Below are 20,921 nucleotides of genomic sequence, written 5' to 3' on the forward strand. Positions count from 1 at the left end.
AAAAAAATTTTATATTGGAGTATAGTTGATTTACAATGTTGTGTTAGTTTCAGGTGTATGGCGAAGTGATTTAGTTATACATATATCTATACTTTTTCAGATTCTTTCCATTATAGGTCATTAAAAGCTATCGAATATAGTTCCCTGTGCTGTACAGTAGGACCTTTCTTTTTATCTATTTTATATACGTAGTAGTGTGTATCTAGTTTATATATGTGTATATGTTAACCCCAAACTCCTAATTTTTCCCTCTCCCTCAACTCCTTTGGTTACCAAAAATTTGTTTTCTATGTCTGTGAGTCTGTTTCTGTTTTCTAAATACGTTCATTTGTAATGTTATTTTAGATTTCACATATAAGTTATATCATATGATATTTGTCTTTCTCTTTCTGACTTACTTCACTTAGTATGATAATCTCTAGGTCTAGCTATGTTGCTGTAAATGACATTATTTCATTCTTTTTTATGGCTGAGTACCATTCCATTCCATATATCACAGTGAAAAAACTGAAAGCCTTCCTTCCAAAATCAGGAACAAGACAAGAATGCTCACTCTCACCATTTCTATTCAACATAATATTGGAAGTCCTAACCACAGCAATCAAACAAGAAAAATAAATAAAAATGTATATGTTTCTTATTTGCATGTCTCTCTTATACTGGGAGAGTTCCAGTAAAGCTCCTTGGAATGAGGGCCAAATAAACTACACATAGTAAATCTGCAAAGAGATTTATTGAACTCACTTGAACAGAATCAAACTAATTCCTATTTCGGTAGTAACAGGAACACACTAAAGAGAAATGGTAAGAGATAGAGAGATCATACACTTTGCTTTAAAATTCCATTCATTCAGCCATATTTCTAAGAAAGTACTATTTTTCAGGCATGGTTTTAGGTTCTTAGGTTATATCAGTGACCAAAATATCAATGTTCCCTGCCCTTGTGAAGCTTTCAGTCTAGTAGTTGAAAGATTAACACAAAATAAAAAAAAAAAAAATTGGGAATTGGTTAGTATGTTAGAGGGTGATACATGTTATAAAGTGAGAAAAGAGAGAAACATAAAGGTGTCTGAGAGTGTTAGATGTGGGGAGTGGGGATTGATTGTACTTTTTTTTTTAATTGGAGTATAATTGCTTTACAATGTTGTGTTAGTTTCTACTGTACAATGAAGTGAGTCAGCTATATGTATACATATATTCCCCCCCTCTTGGACCTCCTTTCCACTCCCCCATCCCACCCATCTAGTTCATCACAGAGCACCAAGCTGAGCTCCTTGTGCTATACAGCAGGTTCCCACTAGCTAAATATTTTACACATGGTAGTGCATTTATGTCACACCTAATCTCCCAGTGCATCCTATCTCCCCTTCCCTCGCATATTCACATGTCCATTCTCTATGACTATGTCTCTATTCCTGCCCTGCAAATAGGTTCATCTGTACCATTTCTCTAGATTCCACATGTATGCATTAATATACGATATTTGTGTTCCTCTTTCTGGCTTACTTCACTCTGTATGACAGACTCTAGGTCCATCCACATCTACAAATGACCCAGTTTTGTTCCTTTATATCACTGAGTAATATTCCATTGTGTATATATACCACCTCTTCTTTATCCATTCATCTGTCATTGGACATTTAGGTTGTTTCCTCATCATGGTTATTGTAAATAGTGCTGCAATGAATATTGGGGTACATGTGTCCTTTTGAATTATGGTTTTCTCAGGTTATATGCCCAGTACTGGGATTGCTGGGTCATGTGGTAATTCTATTTTTTGTTTTTTAAATAACCTCCATACTATTCTCCATAGTGGCTGTATCAATTTACATTCCCACCAACAGTGTAAGAGGGTTCCCTTTTCTCCATACCTACTCCAGAATTTATTGTTTGTAGATTTTTTGATGATGGCCATTCTGACCATTGTGAGATGATATCTCATTATAGTTTTGACTTACATTTCTCTAATAATTAATGATGTTGAGCATCCTTTCATGTGCCCCTTGTCCATTGTATGTCCTCCTTGGAGAGATGTCTATTTAGGTTTTCTGCCAATTTTTTGACTAGGATGTTTGTTTTTCTGATATTGAGCTGCTTGTATATTTTGGACATTAATCCCTTTTCCATTGCTTCATTTGCAAAGATTTTCTCCCATTCTGAGGTGGTCTTTTCATCTTGTTTATGGTTTTCTTTACTGTGCAAAAGCTTTTATGTATTTTAGGCCCCATTTCTTTATTTTTGTTTTTCATTCTCATTACTCTAGGAGGGGGTCAAAAAAGATATTGATATGGTTTATGTTAAAGAATGTTTTTCCTATGTTTTCCTCTAAGAGTTTTATAGTGTCTGGTCTTACATTTAGATATTTAATCCATTTCTAGTTTATTTTTGTGTATGGTGTTAGGGAGTGTTCTAATTTCATTCTTTTACATGTAGCTGTCCAGTTTTCCCAGCACCACTTATTGAAGAGGCTGTCTTTTCTCCATTGTATGTTCTTGCCTCCACAGTCATAAATTAGATGACCATATGTGCGTGGGTTTATCTCTGGGCTTTCTATCCTGTTCCATTTATCTATATTCCTGTTTTTCTGCCAGTACCATACTGTCTTGATTACTGTAGCTTTGTAGTATAGTCTGAAGTCAGGGCGTCTGATACCTCCAACTCATTTTTTGTTTCTCCAGGTTGCTTTCTCTATTCGGGGTCTTTTGTGTTTCCATACAAATCATAATTTTTTTTTCTAATTCTGTGAAGAATGCCATTGGTAGTTTGATAGGGATTTCATTGAATCTGCAGATTGCTTTGAGTTGTATAGTCATTTTCACAATGTTGATTCTACCAATCCAAGAACACGATATATTTTCCATCTGTTTATGTCATCTCTGAATTCTTCCATCAGTGTTTTATAGTTTTCTGAGTACCAGTCTTTTGCCTCCTTAGTTAGGTTTATTCCTAGGTATTTTATTGCAGTGGTAAATGGGATTAGTTCCTTTTTTGTTGCAGTGGTAAATGGGATTAGTTCCTTAATTTATCTTTCTGATTTTTCATTGTTAGTGTATAGGACTGCAAGAGATTTCTGTGCATTAATTTTGTATCCTGCAACTTTACCAAATTCATTGATTAGCTCTAGTAGTTTTCTGGTGGCATCTTTAGGATTTTCTACGTATAGCAGTATCATGTCATCTGCAAACAGTGACAGTTTTACTTCTTCTTTTCGATTTGTATTCCTTTTAGTTCTTTTTCTTCTCTGATTTCTGTGTCTAGGACTTCCAAAACTATGTTGAATAAGAGTGGTGAGAATGGGCAACCTTGTCTTGTTCCTGATCTTAGAGGAAATGCTTTCAGTTTTTCACCATTGAGAATGATGTTGGCTGTGGGTTTGTCATATATGGCCTTTATTATGTTGAGGAAGATTCCCTCTATGCCTATTTTCTGGAGAGTTTTTATCATAAATCGGTGTTGAATTTTGTCAAAAGCTTTTTCTGCATCTATTGAGATGATTAGATGGTTTTTATTCCTTAATTTGTTAATGTGGTGTATCACATTGATTGATTTGCATATATTGAAGACTCCTTGCATTCTGGGACAAATCCCACTTGATCGTGGTGTATGATCCTTTTAATCTGCTGTTGGATTCTGTTTGCTAGTATTTTGTTGTGGATTTTTGCTTCTATGTTCATCAGTGATATTGGTCTGTGATTTTCTGTTTTTGTGGTATCTTTGTCTAGTTTTGGTATCAGGGTGATGGTGACCTTGTAGAACAAATTTGGGAGAGTTCCTCCCTCTGCAATGTTTTTGGAAGAGTTTGAGAAGGACAGGTCTTAGCTCTTCTCTAATGTTTGATAGAATTCACCTGTGAAGCCATCTGGTCCTGAACTTATTTTGTTGGAAGATTTTAAATTACAGTTTCTGTTTCATTATTTGGGATAGGTCTGTTTAGATTTTCTAATTCTTCTTGGTTTTGTCATGGAAAATTGTATATTTCCAGGAATTGTCCATTTCTTCATGGTTGTACATTTTATTGGCATATAGTTCTTTGTAGTAGTCTCTTATAATCCTCTGTATTTCTGTGGTGTCAGTTGTGATTTCTCCTTTTTCATTTCTAATTTTATTGATTTGCATCTTCTCCCTTTTTTTCTTGATGAGTCCAGCTAAAGGTTTATCAATTTTCATCTTCTCAAAGAACCAACTTTTAGTTTTATTGATATTTGCTGTTGTTTTCTTCATTTCTATTTCATTTATTTCTTCTCTGATTTTTATGATTTCTTTCCTTCTACTGACTTTGGGTTTTCTTTGTTCTTCTTTCTCTAGTTGCTTTAGGTGTAAGATTAGATTGTTTATCAGAGGTTTTTCTTGTTTCTTGAGGTGAGAATGAATTGCTGTAAACTTCCATCTTAGAACTTGCTTTTGCTGTATCCCATAGATTTTGGGTCATCATGTTTTCATTGTCCTTTGTTTCTATGTATTTTTTAATTTCTTCTTTGTTTTCTTCCTTGATCTCTTGGTTATTTATTACTGCACTATTTAGCCTCCATATATTTGTGTTTTTTTACAGTGTTTTTTCCTGTAATTGATTTCTAATCTCATAATATTGTGGTCAGGAAAGATGCTTGATATGATTTCAATTTTCTTAAATTATCTGAGGCTTGATTTGTGACCCAAGATGTGATCTATCACAGAGAATATTCTGTGTCCACTTGAGAAGAAATTGTATTCTGCCACTTTTGGGTGGCTTGTCCTATAAAAATCAATTAAATTTATGTGGTCTCTTGTGTCATTTAAAGCTTGTGTCTCTTTATTTTCTGTTTGGATGATATGTCCATTGGTGTAAGTGGTGTGTACCCTACTATTAATCACATTACTGTTGATTTCCCCTTCTATGGTTGTTAACTTTTGCCTTATATATTGAGGTGCTCCTATGTTGAGTGCATAAATATTTATATTTGTTATATCATCTTCTTGGATTGATCCCTTGATCATTATGTACTGCCCTTATTTATCTTTTGTAATAGTCTGTTTTAAAGTCCATTTTATCTGATATGAGTATTGCTACTCCAGCTTTCTTTTGATTTCTGTTTGCATGGAATATCTTTTTCCATCATTTCACTTTCAGTCTATATGTGTCCCTAGGTCTGAACTCAGTCCCTTGTAGGCAGCATGTATATGTTTTGTTTTGTTTTGTTTTTTGTATCCATTCATCCATTGTGTCTTTTGGTTAGAGCATTTAATCAATTTACATTTAAGGTTATTATCAATATGCATGCTCTGATTACCATTTTCTTAATTGTTTTGGGTTTGTTTTGTGTCTTTTTCTTCTCTTGTGTTTCCTGCCTAGAAAATTTCCTTTAGCATTTGTTGTAAAGCTGGTTTGGGGATGCCAAATTCTCTTAGCTTTTGCTTGTTTGTAAAGGTTTTAATTTTTCTGTCAAATCTGAATGAGATTCTTGCTGGGTAGAGTAATATTGGTTGTAGGTTTTGCTCTTTCATCACTTTAAGTATATCTTGCCACTCCCTTCTAGCCTGAAGTGTTTCTGCTGAAAAATCAGCTGATAGATAGGCTTATGGTGATTCCCTTGTATGTTATTTGTTGCTTTTCCCTTGCTGCTTTTAATATTTTTTCTTTGAATTTAATTTTTGTTAGTTTGATTAATATGTGTCTCAGTGTGTTTCTCCTAGAGTTTATCCTGTGTGGTACTCTCTGCACTTCTTGGACTTGGGTGACTCTTTCTTTTCCCATGTTAAAGAAGTTTTCCACTATAATTTATTTGAATATTTTCTCAGACCCTTTCTTTTTTTCTTCTTCTGGGACCTCTATAATTCAAATGTTGGTATATTTGTTGTTGTTCCAGAGGTCTCTGAGACAGTTCTCAATTTTTTTCATTCTTTTTTCTTTATTCTGCTACTTGGAAGTTATTTCCACCACTCAGTCTTCCAGCTCACTTATTCACTTTTCTGCCTCAGTTATTCTGTTATTGATTCCTTCTAGTGTATTTTTCATTACAGTTATTGTGTTTTTCATCTCTGTTTGTTTGTTCTTTAGTTCTCCTAGATATTTGTTAAACATTTCTTGTATATTCTTGATCTGTGCCTCCATTCTATTTCCAAGATTCTGGATCATCTTTACTGTCATTACTTTGAATTCTTTTTCAGGTAACTTGCCTGTTTTCTCTTCATTTATTTGGTCTTGGAGGTTTTTACCTCACTCTTTTATCTGTGACATATTTTTTTGTCTTTTTTTTTTTTTTTTTTTGATGGGTAGGATTGTGCTCATATCTTACTGGTTGTTTGGTCTGAAGCTTCAGCACTGGAGTTTGTAGGCTGCTGGGCAGATCTGGGTCTTGTTGCTGAGATGAAGACCTCTGGGAGACCCCACTCTGATGAGTATTCCCTGAAGTCTGAGGTTTTCTGCTAGTCCAGTGGTTCAGACTTGGAGCTCCCACCACAGGAGCTCAGGCTTGACCCCCAGCTTGTGAACCAAAAACTGCAAGCCTCACAGGATGGCAAAAAAGAAAAAAAAGAGAAAAAAAAAGCAGAAGAGTTACAAAGAGTAAAAATTACAATAAGATTAGAAACTAACACGTATGTTAGCAAAATTTAAAAAATAAAAATATAGATGAAACAACAACCAGAAGGTAAAACATAACCACAAAAGCAAACAAGAGGAGAAAGAAAAAAGCTGGAAAAGGCCTTGGCTGTGGGGGGCAGGGCTTAGGCAGGAGTGGGGTTTAGGTGGTAGGCTTGGCTTATGTTTAGGACTCACAGGGCTGGAAAAGTCCCTGGGGGCATGAGGTGGGGTAGACCTTAGGCTCAATGATTTCCCCAGAATGGAGGAAACAACTGCTGAGGAGCAGAATAAAGAAAAAAGAATGAAAAGAATTGAAGAAAATCTTTGGAGTGGCCCAGAAGTGCCTCTGGCCTTGGAGAGCAGATTACCAAGTTTGGGACCCCAGCAGGCTCCCTGCACCTGAGTGGGCAGGGGAAACTCTAGGAGCATTCCCCCATCCTTCAATTCCAGAGGGTCCTTCCCCATTGTCCTCTCTTCTTCTTCCCCCTTTCTATGCCCCTAGGACACACATGACCAGAGAGGCCTTGGAAGGCAGGGGGCCACACACAGAATCCCAAAAGAATCCCAACAGAATAGGTGGGGGAAATCCTCTCTCTGCTTTCCTTTATCCTCCAGTCCTAGAGGGTCCCTTCCTCCCCCTCTGCTTCTCCTCCTTTCCTCTCCTCCTTCCTCCCTCCCATGCCTCTAGGACCCAAGTGGCCGGAGGCTGCCCTGGAGAATGGAGGACCAGGCTCTGGAGCCCAGCAGGCTTCCTGGGGCTTGAGTAGGTGGGGGAAATGCCTACGATGTGGTTATACTTTTAAATAGATTGGTCAAGAATGGCTCATTGAATTGGTAGCATTAAAACAAACACTTTAGAGACACAAAGTTAGGGATAATGATATCTGGAAGACAATCTTTCCAAGTAGAGCTGACAACCAATGCAAAGCGTATGAGGCATATTTTTAGGAAGCAAGAAAACTGAAGGGTCTGGAGTAGAGTAAAAGTAAGGGAAAGTTGATATTGGAGAGGCACTAAATATGTGTGTGGTGGGGGTAGAGTCAAGGAGGATAGGCTGTATAAGGCATTGTCCTTTTTAAGGGTTTGGCTTTGATGATTAGGGAAATGGGGAACCATTGTAGAATTTCAAAATTAAAGGTAGAATGATTTATCTTGGACTTTTAAAGGATGCTGTGTTGGGAATAGACTGTAAGTACACAAGGATAGAAAGGCTCGTAAGAGACAATAGCTGAATCTAGATGAGAGATGCTAAAGGCTCAAATTCAGGCAGCAATAAGAGAAATGGTACAGAGGGTTTGATTTTGGATATTTGGGCATATAGTCAATAGGATACCTTAATGTGGGGTAAGAGATAAAGAGAGGAGCAGAGGATGACTCAAGGGATTTTGCCCTGAGCAACTGAAGGGGTGGATTCAGCATTTACTGAAATGGGAAGGCCCATTTCCACACAAGAAAGAAGAGGATCAAGAATTCAACTGTGGACATACTAAGTTTGAAATGCCTATCAAGTATCCATGTGGAATGTCAATAAAACAGTGGGAAATATGATTCTAGATGCCAACAGAGAGGGCTGAGGTAAAATTACAAAGTTGAGAGAAATTGGAATTTTCATGGCATTTAAACCATGGGATGGGATGAAATCACAAAGAAGGTTTCTATAAATAGAGAAAAGAAAAGAACCAAGCATGGACTGGGCCTTGGGGAACCTGAACATCAAGGTTGAGAAGGAAAGGAAGAACCAGCAAAATGAGGCCAATTTGGAACTAAACTAACTTGAAATGAATGCTGCAGGGAAGTCAGTCAACCAAGCAGGGAATTTGTGTTGAATACACACTAGACTCCAAGGCACTGTGCTGTGGTGTATGCAGCAGAACCAGAAATGCTCTTGCCCTCAAGGGATTTACAATCAAGTGGGAAATAAGATTGACAGATGTACCAAGAGACAACTAGATACACAAGAAATGTTATTAGTAGTGAAAACAATCAACATTAATCATTAGCAGAATGTGTAGTAGTTTCTAGAACGTCAGAACATCAGCTCTCTCAAAGGAAGTAGAATTTGATTTTGTTCCTGGAGGAAGAGTTTGATCCTCAAATGGAAAGGACATTCCAAGCAATAGGGAAAGCATGAGTTAAGAAGGAGGTGTGCAAGACCATGACAGCTTGGGGGTTGCAAAAGAAGGGTCAGTAGTTTGGAAAAGCAGGTGAAAGCTTTGAACAGACAGCATAGGTGTAAAGGCTTGATCATGCAGGTAAAGTGGACCTGGGGAGGCTGTTTGAGCTTGGCTGTTACTAATGAAAACAGAATGTTTGAAGATAAAATTGATTGTTCCCCAGGGATCCAATGCCCTGCATCTCCTATGTAAATTTTATTTATTTTATTTAATTAATTTATTTATTTATTTATTTATTTTTGCAGTATGCAGGCCTCTCACTGTTGTTGCCTCTCCCATTGCGGAGCACAGGCTCCAGACACGCAGGCTCAGCGGCCATGGCTCACGGGCCCAGCTGCTCCACGGCATGTGGGATCTTCCCAGACCGGGGCACGAACCCGTGTCCCCTGCATCGGCAGGTGGACTGTCAACCACTGCGCCACCAGGGAAGCTCTAAACTTTTATTTTTAATTTAATTATTCAACTGCTCCGAATTGTTGCCCTAATTCTCATGTCTCTTCCTCTTGCACCTCTTCTTTGATAACAGTATGACCAACAAGGTTGAGCAGGACTTGGATATCAGTTACGGAGAAGTAAATTCACAAAGACTTTGGTAACATTTTCCAGGAGATTTTTACCCAAATCCCCCTAATTTAAATTGCACAGAATAAAAGGAATAAAACTTTCCACATTAACTCAGTTCAATTCAACTCACATTTATTAAGCATCTACTGTAACCCTAGAGCTTCACTCCATTCATGTGACATACAAATGAATAATGCATGGTCTCAGCCTTGATTTTTCACTGTCAATATTCTGGAAAACAGTGCTTTCAGTATACTGTGGTATAGGATGAGACAGAAGTATGCACAGCTAAAAATGTGAACCCAGAGGAACATGAAATTTACTCTGGGGAAATCTTCCTGGTAAAGGTGACACCTACTCATTCTGTTTTGAAGGAAGCCAGGCAAATGGACAGATACACAATTATCAGTAAACACTATCTATGAGAGCTTGGATTATAGGATTAATGAAAGGGGTTCTTTCTTTTCTCTATTTATGTGACTCTTAAGGTGTTCTTTATTTTATAAATAGAAAGTTGTCATGCTGTCATACAAAGGGAAGAAAGCTGAGTTCTTTTGTAATAGTCACTACATTTATTCATGACACATTCAATGATATTTGTAATCATAACTTCTATTCCATACTTTAATAAAGAGAGAAGTCATCCCACAAAGAAATAAGGGGAAGGGCTTCCTAGGCATCCAGAAGAGCATGTGCAGAGGACTGGAAGCAGAGAGCAGCATGGGGTGAACAAGATATTACCAGAGTCAGGACCAGAGGTGCTGAAGATGTGTGCCTGGGGGTGATGCAGGTGGATGGTTCTCCAGAAGCCCCCTGACATCAGGAAATTAGCATGGCTTTCAGTCCAGGTGGTACTCTTCACCACCCTATATTTTGGAACATGGAGAGTACAAGCTAAATAAACTCTAGTTCTTTTCTCAGATTTGTCTTCTGTTTGCCATCTCAGAGCAAAGGGGCCACACAGAGCAGTAAAAGTAAAGGGGGAAAAAAGTACTCATGTTTTCTCAGAAAAATAAAATCTCCCATGATGGAGTAAGTAGAGTAAAACTAATAGTTAGCTATAATCTATTCATTCTGTTATAAATGAAAAGCATTCATGTTTTCGCACTCTGAAATCCAAGTCTGAAGATTACAGGAGGCATTGGCAGTGTCAGCTGAGTGATTCATGACTGATAATCCCAAAAGGACTCCTCAAGATAAGCAAGTAGGCAGACTCATTTAGGAAGACTGTGAGTCTTAGATGTTACCAGTGGTGCTATTAGCTCACTTAAATTATTATATATCTTTGAGTACTATTGACATCTTTAGTGGAAACAAAAAGATGAAAATAATATTTCCTCTTGGCAACTAAGCTCATCATCCCTGAATTAGACCAGAAAGTGATCATGGATCTAACTATGAGCCCATTCCCACCTCCCATATACACACAGAGTTTCTAAGAAAGTGACACTAAGTAATAAAATAACAACTGTAATGAAGTTAAAAATTTTTTTGATTATTATTCAAATCATTATAGCCGTACTGTTTTTTATTACTCTGACACTATTTTATGTGGTGTCTTATATTGGTTTCCCTGGAAACAAACTCTGAGACCAGGCATTGCCTGCAGAATATTTACTGGGGAAAACTCTTGGGAGATACACTTGTAAGGAAAGGGGGAAAACAGGGAGAAGCTGAATCATGATGACACTGCAGTTGAGGTCTCGGAACATCCTGCAGGAAGCTCTGGAGCCAGTCAGTCTTATAGAGGTGTTCCCAGTAGGATCATAGGGTGGGGTCCTGGTATTCCTCCATCAGCCAGTCACCTGCTGTAGCTGTCCCCTGGGCCAGGCAGAACTGCTATGGAAGGATGTGCATTTGTGAGCTGTCAGCAATGGATATTCCAACAGCCAAGGGATGGGTACATCCACTCTGCAAAGGGGATCCAGGATGTGGTGATAAGACCAATTACACAGTTTGCCCACCACTGGGTGGATTATAGTCATACTTTGTATCGAAAATCATGATGAGAAAATCAGCAAGTTTCTATGCTTGAGCAACAGTGATTTCATATGACCTGGTCCAATGGGTCATAGTATTTGGAATCCCTATGGGCCCAAGAGATATCCTGAATCTAAAGTTTTATTCGATTGGGGGGATTTCACTGAAAATAGTTTTGATAGATTTTTGATCTATCATTTTGATAGATTTTTGATAGATTTTGATAGATTTTTTCTTTCTTTGCTGTGGAACATCTCTCTCCTAACTTATTGAAGGGAAAAGGGGGAAATGCAGCAAATGGAGACAGCAGAGATGGAAGATGAAGCCACTGAACAGAAGACTTCCTTGGTGTCAGATTTCATTTCACTCATAGGGTTGAGAAATCTTACTTATAAATCTACTTTGTTATCTGATTTGTGCAGGGCAGAAAGGACAGCACTACTAGTGTAGAGTTTGGTTGGGCTGATATGATTTGTATCATATGTACAGAATAAATAGAATGACAGAGCAAATATGTCAGGTTTCATGGAGAAATGGGGCATGGATATTATACCAGGCAAGGGGTTAAGAAGCACTGGAGCAAAAAGTGGGAAACCCCAGGCTGGAAGTTTGAGTCATGGGCTCTTGCCCCAGCTCTGGACTAATCACATACTCTTGGTCATGCCATCTCATCTAGGGGAGCCTCAATTTCCTCAGTTGTTAAATGGGGCCTTGCTTAACTCACAGCGTTATTATGAGGATCAGATAATAGGTCCTTGTACAGGTTTTACAAATTGTAGAGCATTAAGGAATAATTAATGGGAAATGGAAATATGACCACAGGAATCAGTGTGAGAGGGTTGATATAATAGGTCAGGGAAGTCCAAAGTTCTAAGTGGAAGTTGCAGGCCACTAAGTATCACCTTAGAAATATTTTTTTTGAAGTAAATTACTGAGGTGATAATCTATACAAAATGCTAAGCATACTGCCCTCACAGATAAAGCAACACATGGACACTGATATTCTCTATATTGTAGTCAGAATCCTGGTCCACAGTGCATTGTAAAATGTAAAATACTCAATCAGGAGATTGCATGCTTATTGGACAGTAGATAAATGAGCACGCCCTTTAATTTCTTTTCCCATTTCTCCATTAACACCCTCTAGACCAGTTGATACATCAGGATCCCACTCGGGGCAGTTCTTTCAAGATTTGGTATGTCTTTTCCTCTTTAACTGACTAAAGTAGTACAAAATAAAGGCTATTAGTGGAGAGCAAGAGTGTTTCTTTGACATAGTGTTTCCTCCACATCCAGAAGTCCAAGTCCAAGGTTCATATGCAACACTTGTAACAAGTTTTTTTTTTGTTTTTAGTTGAAATGTAGATGATTTACAATGTTGTATTAGTTTTAGGTGTATAGCAAAGTGATTCCGTTATATATATATATATATATATAAGAGTGTATATATGCAGCACTATTTACAGTAGCCAAGACATGAAAGCAACACGTTTTAAAAATGCATTTATATTTGTTTTCAGTGATGTATAATTCTCATGCACTGGACAAATGCATAGGACTTGTAAAACAGCAAGATCAGATTGAATACAGTATATGTTCATTTTAGATTGAGAAAGAACTCCTCTCTTAATAACTTGAAGAATTTACATCTATAATATGTCTTTTCTCCAAAGAGGATGAAAGAAAACTCAGACAATTGTAGAGCTTCTGTTGCTAGTGACAAAATGCCTGCTGGATAATCAACTTTCTCTTTAACTATTAATAAAAGTGACCTCAGTTTACTTAAAATAAACTTGAACTGACCAGGTTTCTTGCTCACTATTATGTTCTAAATGGAAGTTGCTTGGCATAAACCCAATGGCCTAAATGGGCAGTGACAGACAGGATATTTGATTGACAGGTACTAAGGGAGGAGCTCAAACCCCAATTCTACAAATTTGTGTTAGCACACCATAAACATAATAAATGAATTCCGATGAAAAGAAAGCTCATGATTAATAGACGAGGGATTCACTGAACACTATTAAAATATGCAGACTCTGGGTGGTTGATGGATTCCAGATGGAATAGGTCCAAAGGACAGGTGAGTGAAAGATAAGGCCAACCAAGGGAAGCTGATTAAGGGAAGTGGGGTGAAGCTCCCCAAATGGGAGCTCTGGAGAACAGATTTTCATGGTACCTATCTAAATTAGTCTGCCAGCTGAAGAATATGTAACCTGTATATGACACTAGTAAGCAAATGTACAGATATTAGTGAAATAAAAGAGAAGAAAATACAGTAAAAGAAGATCAGGAAATACAGAGTTAAATGGGCAGACATTGCAAATGCAACCCATAAAAATCATGATGAAATGAAAGCAATATACCTTCCTTTAACAGGGGACAAATGAGCAGGAGGAAACTGGCTGAGAGTTTATTACTAGAGAATTTAGGTGGCTTCGATAACTTGTAAATACAAAGGAAGTAAAGTATGCTAAAAAGACCCAGAGATTCTTGTTCAGAGAGAGCAAATCAGAGATGTGTGCTGTTCAAGAAAAAGAGGTGCTTTCCTAAAAAGCTTTTTTAATCCACCTTTTAAAGAAAAATGTTTAATATACTAACAGTTCTTTATTTTGCATTACAGAAAGAGAAACTTTCTCATAAATAAGTTCCAGATTATGACAATGTTTTCCATTCAAATATCACTTTACAGGTCATAGATTTTGATAACAAAAATTAAAAATATATGTATTCATGCTTCTTTACTTTTAAGAAATATTATCAACTTTTATTTTCCTTCATAGATAAGTTTCGCCACAACTTAACCTTCATTACTATAGTGGGAATAAGTGTGATACTATTTGTATATTTAGCATTCTATTATACATACTATATGTTAATATAGCTATTATCATGGTTCTTACTCTCAAAAAGTAAATGCTGTTTATATTAGACTGTATGTTTATAACTCGGCTTGCTAGTAGTTTGGAATTAATATATATGGAAGACATTTTGTTCTTAGTTCTCTTAGGTCAAAAAAATGGCATATTTCATCTTGCTTTTCTATAACTTTGTGTAGAGAGTCAAACAATAGGTCAGGTTTAAACAGCCCAGGTTTGATAGAAGGAAGCTAGTAGTTTACCTGACAGCACAGAGATAGAAAGTTCTTAAGTTCTAATAAGAATTGGGGAGATCCCTTAAGATAGCCCACGGATGTTTTGCTAAGTCGAGAGATAAAACATTAGCAATAGGAATACTGATAGGAACTAACCTTTCTGAGAACTTTCCATTTGTCAGACATTTTGTAAAATATTGACAAGAATTATCTCATTTTTTTACCAGATAGGGATGACATCACTCAGATGGTGGTGTAGGAAAACCCAGGCTTCATCCCCTCACAAAGATCAACGTTAGGTAACCACAAACAAAAGCAGCTCTAGAAGACTCCACTTAAGAAACTTTAGCAACACTGTAGGTAAAAAACCTAACATTAACCACACAGAAAGAGAAGGAAAACAGCTGCATATTGCTTACATCATCCCATCCCTCAAGCTGACATCACTCAGTGCCACAGCTAGAAATAGTTTCTTTCACTGGGAAAAGAAGGTCAGGACTGGCAGCCAGTCCAGGCCTTTGGATCTGTACAAGTGCAAGAGGCCAGCATGTCCCTCCACAGCTGATCCTCACTGCCATGTACATGCTATGGACAGCCCTTCCATCTGTTCACTTGTACACCACTGGCCTAATGCCCATTACCAGACTCCACTGCTGTGTCTTTTCTCAGGGGGAGAATGTGCAGTCACAGGAAAGCAAGTATAACAGCCAGGGCCCTGACAGCTGCTTGTGGCCCCAGGTCTAGCCTGAACTACTCTGCTGACATTTACCTAGTCCCTCAAACTGTGCAAACGTACACCTCCAACCCAGCCCCCATCACTGGCGTCCAATACTGTACACCTGTGGTTAGACACAACAGCCATAGTAGTACACACCAATAGCCAGGACTCCTACCACTATGTGTGTGTCTGCAATCCATCCCTGCCACTACACACACACACACCTGAAACTGAACCCCAAAGCCAAGTGGGTGCACATCAATGGCTCCAGAAACCACTGACACCTGCCCTAGTCCCTAGATGCTGGACCTAAAGTTGCCACTGAGGAACTCAACAGAACTTGCAGCCACTGTGGACCCCCTGCAGCACTCCTCAAAGACCATAAAGTTGCTGATGCTGTGGGCACCAGCAGCCTGAGCCCAAGGGACACTATGCACCCCTGAATTTGGTGAAGCCACACATACTCACACTTGGAACCCTGTTGACACTAGACCTGGGGTCACATCATGCTCCAACATGCTCCACCTGCAGGAGAAAGTCTCCCCATACCAAAATCAATCCTGAAACCTGAAAGAGGTGACTGCTTCTTCTAACGCAAAGACACCTATGCAAAGCTACAGGAATTACAAAGAATCAGGGAAACAAGACTCTACCAAAGGAACAAAGTAGAGCTCAAGTAGGAGGCATAAAGAAATGGAGATCCAGGAATTATCTGACAAAGTAATTAAAGCAAAGATACTCAAAGACCTACAAGAGAACACAGATAAACAATTTAAAGATATCAGGAAAACTGTATGAGAACAAAGTAAGAAGCCCAACAAAGAGATAGAAAACATGAAATGAACCAAATTGAAATTTTGGAGCTGAAGAATACAATGAATGAACTGAAGAATGCAATACAGACCTTCAACAACAGACTTGACTGAGTAGAGAAAAGAATAAGTGAGCTCAAAGACAGATCAGTTGAAATTATCCAGTCAGAGGAGCACAAAGAAAAAAAAAATTAAAAGAGTGAAAATAGCCTATGTGATCTATGGGCTACAACAAAAAGAAAAATTTGAAAATATGTTTGTTTAAAGAAATAATGACTGAAAACTTCCCAAATCTGGGGAGAGATTTGAATATTCAAGGTCATGTAACTCATAGGTCCTCAAACAATATCAACTTAAAGAGGTCTTCTCCAAGACATGCTATAATAAAACTGTCAAAAAAGCAAAGACAAAAGGAGACTCTTAATAGCAGCAAGAGGGGAAAAAAATAGCTTATGACCTACAGAGCACCCCACCCCCCCAAGGCTGTTGGTGCATTTCTCTTCAGAAATTGTACATGCCAGGAGATAGTGGGATGACATAATGAAAGTGCTAAAAGAAAAATAATAATTATAAAAAAACCCCAAAAACTGTCAACCAAGAATATGTTACCTGAGAAAGCTGCCCTTCAGAAACGAAATAAAAACTTCTCCAGACAAACAAAAACTGAGGGAATTCACCACCTCTAGACCTGCCTTGCAAAATGCTGATTTAGTGGTTCTGAAGAACCACTAAATCAAAGAAGAGATCAAAAGAGAAATAAATAATGTATCTTGATATGAACAAAAATATAAACACCAAATCCTATGGTATGATGCAAAAGCAGTTCTAAGAGGGATGTTTATAGTGATAAATACATCAAGAAAAAAACTCTAATAAATAACCTGACTTTACAATCATAAAGAGTTAGAAAAAGAACAAATTAAGCCAAAAGTTAGCAGAAAGAAGAAAATAACAAAGATCAGAGCTGAAATAAAGAAAATATAGACCAGAAAATCAATAGAAAAAAATCAATGAAACTGATAGCTGATCATTTGAAAAGATAAACAATATTGACAATCCTTTAGCTAGATGAACTAAGAAAAAAAGAAGAATCAAATGCAGACATACCTTGTTTTATTGTGCTTTGCTTTATTGCACTTCATAGATATTGCATTTTTTTTTTAACAAATTGAAGGTTTTTGGTAACTCTGCATTGAAGGTTTTCGGTAACCCTGCATTGAAAAAGTGTATTGGCAAAACTTTTGCAACATTTTCCCATTCCGTGTCTCTGTGCCACATTTTGGTAATTCTTACAATATTTCAAACTTTGTCATTATTGTTATATTTGTTATGGTGATCTGTGATCTGAGATCTTTGATATTGCTATTTTAATTGTTTTGGAGCAGCATGATCCACACCCATATAAGATGGTGAACTTAATAAATGCTGTATGTGTTCTGACTACTCCACCAATGAGCTAGTCCCTATTCTTAGGTCTCATTATTCCCTCAGACACAGCAATATTAAAATTAGTACAATTAATAACTCTACAATGGTGTTTAAGTGTTAAAGTGAAAGGAAGAATCATGTGTCTGACTTTATATGCTTTTAATTAATTTATTTTTTTGGCCTCACCCATGTAACATGAGGGATCTTAGTGCCCCGACCAAAGATTGAACCCATGCCCTCTACAGTGGAAGTGTGGATTCTTAACCACTGGACCACCAGGGAAGTCCAAAATGTTTCTTACTTTAAATCAAAAGCTAAAAATGATTAACCTTGGTGAGGGGGTCATGTAAAAAGCCAATATAGGCCAAAAGCCAGACTTTGTGTGTCAAGCAGTTAGCCAATTTGTAAATGCAAATAAAATATTCTTGAAGGAAATTAAAAGTGCTACTCTAGTGACCACACAAATGAAAAGAAAGTAAAATGACCTTGTTGCTGATATAGAGAACGTTTTAGTGGTCTGAAAAGAAGATTAAACCAGCTACAACGTTCCCTTAAGCCAAAGACAATACAGAGCAAGACCTTAACTCTCTTCAATTCTGTGAAGGCTGAGAGAGGTGAGGAAGTTGCAGAAGAAAAGTTTGAAGCCAGCAGAGGTTGGTTCATGAGGTTTGAGGAAAGAAGCCGTCTCCATAACATTAAAAGCACAAAGTGAAGCAACAGGTGCTTATGTAGAAGATGCAGCAAGTTATATAGAAGATCTAGCTAAATAATGAAGGTGACTACACTGAACAGTAGATTTTCAATGTAGATGAAACAGCCTTATATTGAATGAAGATGCCATTTAAGACTCTCATAGGTAGAGAGGTGAAGTTAATGCTTCAAAGCTTCAAAGGACAGGCTGACTCTCTTTTTAAGGGCTAATGCAGCTGGTAACTTTAAGTTGAAGCCAATGTTTATTCACCATTCCCAAAATCCTAGGGACCTTAAGAATTATGCTAAATCTACTCCACCTACAATCACTATAAATCACTATAAATAGAACAACAAAACCTGGATGACAGCACATCTGTTGACACACAGCTCACTGAATAGCTTAAGACCAATGTTGAGGTCTACTGCTCAGTAAAACAAAACCAAAAAACATTCCTTTAAAAATATTACTACTCACTGACACCTCACCTGATTACCCAAGAGCTCTAATGGAGATTTACGATGAGATCCATGTTGTTTTCATGCCGGTTAACACAAAATCCATTGTGCAGTCCATGGATCAATGAGTAATGTCTACTTTAGAGTCTTATTATCCAAGAAATACATCTCATAAGGCCATACTGCCATAGAGAGTAATTCCTCTGATGGATCTCGGCAAAATAAATTGAAAACCTTCTGGAAAGGATTCACCATCTAGGTGCCATTAAGAGCATTCATAATTAATGAGATGAGGTCGGCATATCAACATCAATAGCAGTTTGAAAGAAGTTGACTCCAGCCTTCATGGATGACTTTCAGGGTGTCAAGACTTCAGTGGAGCAAGTAACTGCAGATGAGGTGGAAATATCAAGAGAACTAGAATTAAAACAGAGCCTGAAGATATACCTGCATTGATAAAATATCATGATAAAACATTAGTGGATGTGGAGTTGCTTCTTATGGATGAGCAAAGAAAGTGGTTTCTTGAGATGGAATCTACTCCTGTTGAAGGTGCTGTGAAGATTGCTGAAATGACAGCAAAAATTTAGGATATGACATAAACTTAGTTGATAAAGCAGTGGCAGGGTTTGAGAGGATTGAGTCCAATTTTGAAAGAAGTTCTAAGGTTGGTAAAGTATCAAATAGCACTGCATGCTACAGGGAAGTCATTCCTGAAAGGAAGAGTCAATTAATGTGATAAACTTCATTGTTGTCTTATTGTTAGAAATTGCCCCTGCCACCCCAATCATCAGTCAGCAGCCATCAATGTCTAGGCAAGACCCTCCACCATCAAAAAGATTATGACTCACTGAGGGCTCAAATGATGTTTTGCCCTTTGCTGACCTTGGGCCTATTTACCCTCATGTGAATTCCTAGCCCTTTTCTTGCTTTTTTTTTGAGGGGGGATTAAGTAAAAAACACATAATATAAACTTTACCATCTTCACAATTTTTTTTTTTTTTTTTTTTTGGCGGTACGCGGGCCTCTCACTGTTATGGCCTCTCCTGTTGCGGAGCACAGGCTCTGGATGCGCAGGCTCAGAGACCATGACTCACGGGCCCAGCCCAGATCCCGCGGCATGTGGGATCTTCCTGGACCGGGGCACAAACCCATGTCCCCTGCATCGTCAGGCGAACTCTCAACCACTGCACCACCAGGGAAGCCCCATCTTCACCATTTTTAAATGTAAATGTTCAATAGTGTTAAGTATATTCACATTGTTGTGAAGCAAATCTTGAGATATTTTTATCTTACAAGCCTGAAACTCTAAACCCATTGACAACGATTTCCCCCTTCCCCTTTCCTCCTTTCTTCCATACAGCCTTTAGTACCACTGAAGGTGTGGCAGGATGATAATACTAGAGCCCCTAGTAATCACCATTCTATTCTTTATTTCTATGAACTTGACTACTTTTGATATCTCATATAAGTGGAATCATAAAGTATTTGTCATTTCCTGAGTGGATTGTGTCACTTAGTACAATGCCTTCAAGGTTCAGCCATGTTGTAGCATGTGTCAGAATTTCTTTCCTTTGTAAGGCTGAATAATATTCTATTGTATCTACATATTACATGTTTTATTCACTCATCTACTGATGGACATTTGGATTGCTTACAATCTCTTAACTCTTATGAATAGTGCTGCTATAAACATTAGTGTGAAAAGATCTGAAATGCAGCTTTGAATTTTTTTGTATATATACCTGGAAGTGGGATCACTGGATCATATGACTCTTCTATTTTTAAATTTTTGGTGGAAACGCGATATTTCTGTTTCTTTTCTTTTTTATAGTAATCATCTTAATGGTTGTAAGGTGATATCTTATTGTGGTTTGATTTGCATTTCTCTTATATTAGTGATGTTGAACATTTTTATATATGCTTATTGGCCACTTGTGTATCACCTTTGGAGAAATGTCTATTCAAGTCCTTTGTCCATTGTTTAATAGTATTATTTCATTTGTTGTTTTTGAGTTGTAGGAGTTCTTTCTTTATTTTGGATATAAATATAAATTCTTCCCTGTTCTTTTCATAGAACTAATTCTTGCAGGCTATGTGTCCTAAGCTTCCATTTCAACTGGCTATTTCTGAGATCTGCCATTGGAAGGATTTGGTGGAATACTGGGAGATGAAAGAAAGAGAGAAGTCAGGAGCTTTCCCTTACTTATTTCTTCCTCAGAAAATGTGTCTAGCAAAGATTATGTGGGTATATATATTTATATATAATCTCCTCTTTGGCTCTAATTACAGTGTCAAAAGCCCATTGTGGACCCAGCTTCCACTCAGGGTTATCTCCCTCCAATCTGGAGGTAGAAGAGAATTTTGGTTTTGTTTGTTTTGTTTCCTCTTTGGCTTCTAAGCATTTATTTCACTTGGGCAAAAAAAATCCCCTATGTTAAAT

Source organism: Neophocaena asiaeorientalis, unplaced genomic scaffold (genome assembly GCF_003031525.2).
Source record: "Neophocaena asiaeorientalis asiaeorientalis breed wild unplaced genomic scaffold, Neophocaena_asiaeorientalis_V1.1 scaffold98, whole genome shotgun sequence".
NCBI lineage: Eukaryota > Metazoa > Chordata > Mammalia > Artiodactyla > Phocoenidae > Neophocaena > Neophocaena asiaeorientalis.